The sequence below is a fragment of the Phyllobates terribilis genome, unplaced genomic scaffold, assembly GCF_046119375.1.
Source record: "Phyllobates terribilis strain yellow unplaced genomic scaffold, ASM4611937v1 Scaffold_4__5_contigs__length_816908805, whole genome shotgun sequence".
NCBI lineage: Eukaryota > Metazoa > Chordata > Amphibia > Anura > Dendrobatidae > Phyllobates > Phyllobates terribilis.
Genome location: NW_027362764.1, coordinates 187,385,908 through 187,395,808, shown reverse-complemented (window position 1 = coordinate 187,395,808; position 9,901 = coordinate 187,385,908).

The following is a 9,901-nucleotide window of genomic DNA, read 5'->3' as shown; positions in this document are numbered from 1 at the left end:
AGTCAGCAGGATTACGTGCCCACAACAACCGGGTACTGCGTGCCTGAAGAAAAGTGCAAGTTTACCTCAGAAAGAAGTCTCCCGCCGGTTCCGGAGGGTCCACGCCATCGGACCCCATCACAGGTCGTTTCCCGCCGATTGTCCGCCATTTCCAGCTTGTTCCCGCCATCTGCAGAGTTTCCCGCCACTGGGCGACGCTTCCCGCCAAATCCGAAGATTTCCCGCCTTGGAAGAGCAGCGGACGCCATTATGGGCGTGCCAAAGGAGGGCAAGAGGCCGCCTCCCATCGTGGGCCAGGACAGAAAATGGCGCCAAAAGTGGAAACCACCCCCACCAACAGAGACTGTGATGCTGGAGGTGTCTGTCAGCGTGAAAGAACTACCCCTGGAGCTGACAGTCACCGAGTTGCCCCGGGACCGCCCTCGAAGTGGGAGGAGACGAAAGAAAAGAACGAAGATGGGTGCCGCCTGGAGCAGTCTGGGGCGAGCGCACCCGGAGACAAGAAGTCTAACGAGGAGTTTGGAGCGAGCGCACCCGGAGGCAAGAAGCCTGGAGAGGAGTAGCGGAGGAGCTTGCCCGGAGATGGAGAGAAAGCAGAACAGCACCGGCCCGCTGGCCAGGAGTCTGCTAGAGACCGAGGAAGGAGAGCAGAGCAGCACCGGCCCGCTGGCCAGGAGCCTGCTGGAAGAAGAGCAGAGCAGCACCGACCCGTTGGTCAGGAGCCTGCTAGAAACCACGACCCCACTAGGCCTAGTGGAGGTCCTTGCACAGCTCCCCCGAGACCGGGAGTGTGCACAGACTGCCCTGGAGGGCCTCGCACGGAGGATGGCCCGGGTACAGCGAGAGACATTGGCGGAGTGGAGCCGAGAGATGGCCCAGCAAACCAAGACCCGGAGCACGCCAGCCAAGATGAGGAGACAGACCGCCTCTGAGGATGGCGCGGGAGGACCCAAGGCCGGAGACGGCGCCGAGAAGGGAGCCGAACGCATGGAGGCAGGTAAAGGGGACGCCTATACCCCAAGCCGGGAAACCGCCCACCTGCCCCAGCTCCCCGTCGCAGAGCCCGGGAGTCCCCCTGCTGTGCCCGTAGCCGCCATGTCACCGCTATGGACTAGGCCCCGACCGGAAGCCGCCGCAGCGACCCCTGTGACGTCACGCGCCTCGACCCGGAGCGTGACAAAGCAGGAAATACCACCAGCCTGGTCGCAAGGCCTAGTACCCCCGGGCACCGCATCACCAAGAGCGCCCCCTACCTCCGCGGAGCCCCCGGCCTGGCCGCAAGGCCAGGTAGCCCAGGGCGCCGCCGTCCTAACGGTGCCCTTCACCTTCCAGGTGCCCCAGGCCTGGTCGCAAGGCCTGGGCAACCCGGGCGCCACCACCACCGCGCCCGCGCCCATAAAACCAAGGGTGCCACACCTGGGGGAGGACTTGTTCAGCCAGCTCACATGGCCGGACGGGCGGCCCTTCATCTGGCCCGAAGAATTCCATGAGCTGGAACGGCAGCAGAGACTAGGGCCCTTGTGTGAGCCCCTGATTCCGGCTCCGAAGCCCGTGGCACGGATCTCGCCCCCGCTTGAAGAGGCCCAATTTGAGTGGGACCCCACCGGAGAAGACCTAATGGGGTTCACTCAGGAAACCAGGGCAGCTGCAGCGGAGCGTGCTGAGTGTTGCCGACAGCAGCTCGAAGAGTTTGCGAGAGAGCGGAGAGAGAGGCGGGTCCGGGAACAGCAGGCCCAAGTACGGAGTGCCGAGCAGAAGAGCCGGACCAGGAGGGACCCCCGTGCAGCGCATTGTCCCCGCACCATCGGGACAGTGATCAAGTTCAACCAGCAGCATGGGTGGGGCTTCATCCGAGACAACAACACCCCCGGCGATGTCTTTGTCACGCGCAGAGACGTGGAGTCCCATCTGCCGGAGGGGCACAGAGGTCGTGACCTCTACATCGGAGACGAGGTCACCTTCACCCGGCACAAGTGTGCCAAAGGACCTTACGCCCTCCACGTACACCGCCTGACGGAGGAGGAGTTGCGGTGCGAGGAGGAGGAGCAAGAGGACCCGGACGGGTCTGAAGTTACAACCAGCTACAAGCAAAGAGCAGGAGGAAGACGCCGTTGAGTGCGGCAGAGCAGGAGATGTAGATAGTTACCCGACCGGGTACCAAAGAAACTGTTGCTACATATATATAGTCCCCGTTGGGACCAGCATGAGTGAACTGTGTACCCGTTATTCCGTATCCATACCAGGCTGAGGACTGTGAGCAGCCATTCCCTTTCCCTCCTTAACTGGCCGAGGACTGAGAGCGGCCAACTTCCCCTGTATATAGTTGCGCTTCCTAAAGCGCCCCCTACTGGTTTTATAGGAAAACCAGTTTTCCAGAGAGACTGTCGCACTTTACCCGGTCACACGTTGCACAGTGACCGGAGGAGGAGCCAGAGGCGACGAGAATGTTTTATTTGCTAATATATGTTGTTTTATATGTTTATGAAAAAAAAAAAAAAAATGTATGTTTTTGGTGTTATGTCTTACAGCCCGAGGACGTGCTGTGATTTACCAGGGGGGAATGTAGCACCCTGAGGATTCGGCTGCTACAGGGGTATTGCACCTCAACCCAGAGGTGTGATCTTCCACTCCCGGGTAAGGATGGAGTGTGGAACTGAGCTCGGTAGGCTGCATGCACTACACACATCCCATTTCCGAGGAGCAGACCGACGGTACTCCCACTTAGAAATGTGCAGGTACGACCGAGTCTGTTCCTGGCTGGAGTGGGAGGGGGGTGGTACATCCCAAGTAGTGTAGGGGCAGATAGGGGGAGCAGCCTGGGTAAAGATAGGAGCTCATTGGGTGCTGGTCACCTGAGCTCACACATAGAGGGTGTATATAAGGTGGGCACCATCAAAGAACAGGGTCAGATGCAGAGAACAAGTCAGCCAGCAGAGGAGAAGAGAGACCCAGAGTGAGAGAGGAGAAGAGAGACCCAGAGGGGGAAACAGAAAAGGGGACTCCAAGAACCCAACTGAAATCCCCGGGTGAAGAGTCGGCACAGGGTACCGGATCCCAAACTGGCGGGGGCAGAAAACACACCCTAGCCAGAGACCGGAGGCCGTGGGCAGCATCTGCCACGGCCACCCATCACATCCACCCCGAAGGCACACCACATGAAGGGTCAGGGAACCCAAGGCCAAGGGTGTCCCAACAGAAGGCCCGAGGGAGCTGGACCTAGGTGGATCACTGGTGGGGACGGCCAGAGAACGGGACAGAAGGAGAGCTCAGGGCCACGCTCCGGACTTGTTTGGGGGTTGGCTGGATCCAGGACCTGGTGGACGCAGCACGGCTCGGGTGGTCACTCGAAGCTGGAGTGACCAGTACAACATCTGCAGTAAGTAAACACCCTTAACTGCACAACCCGACTCTGTCTTCATTGCCGTCTGCACTGCACCACCACAACCCCCATCCTCTGCACCTGTCCCCCCTGAGGCTATACCCCTCCCGTTGGGGGTTATCCCACCAAGCTGCGCACCCACCATCAGCCTCAGCGGACCCTGCTGCAGCGGCGGCCACAGTGACCGCATCACAACGGGTGGCGTAGTCGACACAAAAGAACTCTTAATAACATCTGTAGGACTGCCACATAACACTGAGTTTGACGCCCTGGGCACGGGCCGGGTCACAGCCGCTCGGAGACTACAACCCCCCATCTGATCCGGTGCCGGGTATTCCCCTCAAAAAGGAATATGTCCCAGGGGGCGCGTCACATGGCCTCGGCCCATACAAGTGAATTGTATCCGTCCTCTCCCAGTGCCAGAGAATCCTGACAGCGCTCACTTGAGACCCAAGCCTGCCCATTTAAGTATTAATCCGTTTAGTTGTCTTACTAGGTCAGTGAGAATTATTGCTGACTAAGGACCTCCTGCACAGTTTTAGGTACAGTATAAAAAGCCTAGAATTTATAGCATTGTGCATTTTTGTTAGATGAAAGATTATTTTTTTTATCTGAAGACGGATCAAAGCCAATTGATCTTCAATAAAAAGGGAGTTTTCAGGGGAAAAAATCTGATTAAAATCCATCATATTGAATCTTAAGGCCCCACACACATTAGATGAACATCAGCCAAATCAACTGGGGTCAACCAATCAACTAATTTAAATGAGGGTCTCTCGATTTTCTCATAACATCATTTGAAGGAATTTGTATGTTTTATTTCAATGTTCCATTTTGTTGTAAGATAAACTGTTGCCAGAGATGTATGACAGTGGGTACTTCTCTCTCCCCACTGTAGGCACATGAATGCAACTTAACTGAGCATGCATAAGTATGTAGGGATAAGAAGGAACAACTGTTTGGCCAACCGCTATCTAATGAGTTTGGTCACCTTTCAGTTTTATTACTTGTTATTGTTGTTCAGTGTCCAATCAATAGAACCTGCGCATAGCAAGTTTTTATGCAAGTAGATTTGCTGCCAAAGATCTATAAGTGATGGTTGGTATCCATATTCAACTCAAATGTGGACAGACTTAGTAAAAATAGAGAAACAAGAAAACAAAATTGCAATAACTGCAGTTGCAGGGAGAATATAATTTCATTTTCTCCCTGTAGACGATGCTCCAGTAAGCTGGCTATACCAGATATAAATGCTATTTACTAGATATTTTTATTGAGGTTTTACTCTTTTCAGTCGTTATATCTTTAATCATAGTGGTATAATTAAAGGGAATCTGTCAGCAGGATTTCACACCCCAAACTATTTATATGCACATTTAGCTCCTTCAAAGTCTAGTCCAGCAATATCTTTACATGGCCAATCAATTCCTCCTCGTTATTGAGAAATTCACAACTTAATGTATATGCAAATGAAGCTGTAGATCTGAAGTCTCTGTCACTCCAGCTCTATTCCCTGCCCATTTCTGCCTCCTCCTACTTGACTGGTGGCTCCTTTGCCTAAAGTCACACAGCACAGAGGCTGTCAATCAAGCAGCCTATAAGCTGTGGACAGGGAATAGAGCTGGAATGACAGAGGTTTCAGATCTACAAATAGCTCTTTGGCCTCATTTGCATATCATTTCAAACCCTGATTTTTCAGCAATGGAGGAACAGATTGGTCAAGTAAAGGAAGTGCTGGACTTGTGTTACACATACGCCGCTAGGTTCAGATAGGGCGAGAGGGGTTTCATGAATTCTTTGGAATCCTGGGGGAACCGTTACTCAGGGTGACCATAAGCTGCAGCTTCTCTCAGGCACACGATAGATTCAATTGCTGACCAGACATATCTGACAAGAGTCTTTTTCAACAGTTTAACAGTGGAATTTAATCTGAAGCACGGCCAGTGCAATTCAGGGATATTACAGCAACAATCTTCAATACAGTACAGTCTGAGTTTCTTGAGCAACCGGCTCCAGTAACAATACAGTAGTTTCTTTACAAAGCATACTATTACAGTCTCTTCAGTAGCATAATTCAGCATAGATTAGATCTCTTAGCAGCACACATCTATGCATACACAACCACAGGCTTTCCTTTCACAAGGACACAATAGTACACAGCATTCTTTATCCTGCATGGAGATGTTCACCTCAGACGTTCTTCTCTTGCCCAGCTCCAGCTATAGATCTCACGACTGCCAGTTCAAACCAGCAGCTCTGTAATGACATCAATGCTTCACTAGCCTGAATGTGTGTGATGTAGGACTATTTATGGGCTACTGGAGATGCCCAGGAGATTATTCTAAAGAACTCTTTAGAACTGGTGGGAGATGGCTTGGCAGTGAGCTAACGGCCATGTTCTTGAGAGCCCAGACATCCCCATGGCACCATGTTTGCAAATCTGGCCACTGGACCAAGTTATATCTGAAGGACTGGGGAAAAAGATAATAGAATCTTTTTGGTAAGTTTATTTTGATATGATTGCCACCGACTGATTAAGGAGTTGGGAACACCCTTTTAAAGGGAACCTGTCATGTCCAAAAAATGCAAGTTACCTACAGATATAGGAGTAACAGAGTTTAAATACAGTTTAATGGATATTTATCTATAAATAAATATAGGGGTTATCTGCAGACATATAGCATTTAAATCCTGTTTATCTGTCTTACTGGAGTAGTGGCTGTTACGGATCCAGGTGGTGGAACCTCTGTGCCGTGGTGCAAGGAGGGACCCAGAGGGGCTCAACTCAGACCGACCCTGGTCGTACGGCGGCTAACGACTCCGTGACCAGGGAGGGACCGAGCAGAGGGACCAGGTGCTACTCTGGGGACGACCTTGTAAGAGAGCAGGTGGCTCCCAGGGGTCAGATGACTGGGACTGACCGGTATAGCGGATGGGCACAGCAAGCAGGCAGAAGTCTCTGGGTTAGCTGACAGGTGGTCACGGCACGTGACGGCAGAGCAGGCTGAAGTCTCTAGGTTAGCAGACAGGTGGTCACGGCAAGTGACGACAGGAGCCTCCAGGTAGCCTATCAGGTGGTCACGGCAAGTGACGGCAGGAGCCTCCAGGTAGGCTATCAGGTGGTCACGGCAAGCGACGGCCAAGCAGGCTGAAGTCTCTTGGTTAACAGACAGGTGGTCACGGCAAGTGACGGCAGAGCCTCCAGGTAGGCTAGCAGGTAACAGGCAGGTAACAGGCGAGTGCTCCCAGGTGAGCAGGCTAGCAGGCACGGCTGGTAGCAGGCAGGTAACTGGCAGGTGCTTCCTGGTAAGCAGGCGGGCTTGCCCATAGACAGACTGGCGGGTTGAACGGAAGACAGACTGTCGGGCTGGAGAGTAGTCAGGCTGGCGGACTGGAACAGTAGTCAGGCTGGCAACTGGACCTGAGGGCTGAAGCAGAGGTAAGAATACTTGTGCAGCAACTATTGCTCGGGCACCTCCATTTTGGAGGAGGTGCCTTAAATATGGGAGGTCCTCCGGCTATTGGCCGGGGACTCCCTAGGACGGCGCGCGCGGCCCCTATAAGAGAGAGGGAGCACGCGCCCTAAGTACAGTGCCCGGGAAGCTGCGCGCGGGGAGGTGAGAGGGACGGCGTCTCTGCCTGGCAAGGGGCAGAGACAACGATGCTACAGTGGCCACAGTGAGAAAACAAAATGATATTCTCCCTGCAGCTGCTATACAGTTAGTGCAGCTGTAATCACTTCCTGACACTTTGATTGACAGCCTGCTCTGAACTTACATGCTGTACACACACGCTGCAGAGCAGACTGTCAATCAAAGTGTGAACAAGTGATTGCTGCATGCTCACAGTATCATGAGCGATGACTTTAGCCATTTCCTATACCATCCTGATGACTGGAAGCGAGCAGTTGCAGGGAGAATATACAGTTGTGCTCAAACGTTTACATACCCCGACAGAATTTTTCCTTTCTTGGCCTTGTTTCAGAGAATATGAATGATAACAAAAAAACTTTTTCTCCACTCATGGTTATTGGTTGGGTGAAGCCATTTATTGTCAAACTACTGTGTTTTCTCTTTTTAAATCTTAATGACAGCCAAAACATCCAAATGACCCTGATCAAAAGTTCACATACCCTGGTGATTTTGGCCTGATAACATGCACAGAATTTGACACAATTGGGTTTCAATGGCTTCTAAAGGTAACATCCTCACCTGTGACCTGTTTGCTTGTAATCAGTATGTGTGCATAAAGCCTGAGTGAGTTTCTGGGATCCAGACAGACTCTTGCATCTTTCATCCAGCCACTGACGTTTCTGGATTGTGAGTCATGGGGAAAGCAAAAGAATTGTCAATGGATCTACGGGAAAGGGTAGGTGAACTGTATAACACAGGAAAGAGATACAAAAAAATATCCAAGGAATTGATAATGCCAGTCAGCAACGTTCAAACTGTGATTAACAAATGGAAAATCAGGGGCTCTGTAAAAACCAAACCATGGTCAGGTGGACCAACAAGAATTTTGGGTACAACTGCCAGGAAAATTGTTCGGGATGCAAAGAAAAACCCACAAATAACATCAGCTGAAATTTAGGACTCTCTGAAAACTAGCGGTGTGGCTCTTTCAAGATGCATAATAAGGAGGCACTTGAAGAAAAATGGGCTGCATGGTCGAGTCGCCAGAAGAAAGCCATTACTGCGCAAATGCCACAAAGTATCTCACCTACAATATGCCAAACAGCACAGAGACAAGCATCAAAACTTCTGGTACAAGATAATTTGGAATGATGAGACCAAATTGTATCTTTTTGGCCACAACCATAAACGTTACATTTGGAGAGAGGTCAACAAGGCCTGTGATGAAAGACCATTCCTACAGTAAAGCACAGAGGTGGATCGCTGATGTTTTGGGGATGTGTGAGCTACAAAGGCACAGGAAACTTGGTGAATGTTGTAGGAAAGATGAATGCAGCACGTTTTCATCAAATACTGGAGGCAAATTTGCACTCATCAGCCCGGAAGCTGCGCATGGGACGTACTTGGACGTTCCAACATGACAGCGATCCAAAACACAAGGCCAAGTCGACCTGTCATTGGCTACAGCAGAACAAAGTGAAGGTTCTGGAGTGGCCATCTCAGTCTCCTGACCTCAATATCATTGAGCCACTCTGGGGAGATCTCAAGCGCGCAGTTCAAGCTAGATAGCCCAGGAATTTACAGGAACTGGAGACTTTTTGCCAAGAAGAATGGGCAGCTTTACCATCTGAGAAAATAAAGAACCTCATCCACAACTACCACAAAAGACTTCAAGCTATCATTGATATTAGAGGGGGCAATACACTCTATTAAGAACTGGGGTATGTGAACAGGGTCCTTTGGATGTTTTTGGTTGTCATTAAGATTTAAAAATAGAAAACACAGTAGTTTGACAATAAATGGCTTCCCCCAACCAATAACCATGAAAAAATCTTTTTTGTTATCATTCATATTCTCTGAAACAAGGCCAAGAAAGGAAAAATTATGCGGGGGTATGTAAACTTTTGAGCACAACTGCAACTTTATTTTCTCCCTGTAGCCGATACTCCAGTAAACTGGCTACACAAGATAGAAATGCTACTTACCTACAGATTAACCCTATACCTGCAGGCAAACAGCATTTCTGGATATGACAGGTTCTCATTAAAAAAAATTCTTAAACCTATAGTAGAAGAAAAAGTAAAATATCATATAGAATAATGGATAAATATAAGCTCATTGTGATATGGGTGATAGCCTAAAGAACCATCATGGTTCTTCAAGCCTGCATTTCTAACTGACAGGTCTAATCTTATGGGAGTCAACCATGAAATTATTTTCCTGTACTTGCCCTATTTGTAGCATGATCTGAGCCCATATAATAGACTTTCCAGTAACATGCAGTTAAAATCCAGCAAGCTGATCAGAGGGAGATGCTTGTTCTATGAACCTGCCATCGCTACAGACCTAGGCAATGAAATACTCAATTAAGAAAAATAAATTATTTCTTCTGGGAAATTCTAAGGGATATATATTACTGGTTTACACAGCGAGATGGAGTAACAATCCCCATGTGTTTTGTCTATGATCCAAAATGCTGATTTAATACTTTCAATGGTCCAACGAGGAAAACCTCTAGCAAGATGGGAAATAAGCTGTTCAGCCCCACAGGAGATTTGATGTTCAAAACAAAATGCAACAATAGAATTAACTGGAATTTCATGGTTCACACGTCTTCCTTAAGGGGATCGTCTCTATTCTAAATCATTACTTTAGTTGTGGCAGTGATATTAAAACAGACATTTGCAGCCCTCAGACTCTTTCCTGTGGAGCTGCCAGAGATTTCTTTTAATAATCTCCTTCTGATATCTTTAATGGTGCACAGGAATCACCTCGTAGCCACATCTTTCATGGAAAAGAGCCAATACAGCAATTTTTTTTAGAGAAGGTGTTAATATTTTCGAGATTGGTTGTTATCTGCTTGTACAGCTAAAATAAAGCAGCACGTATC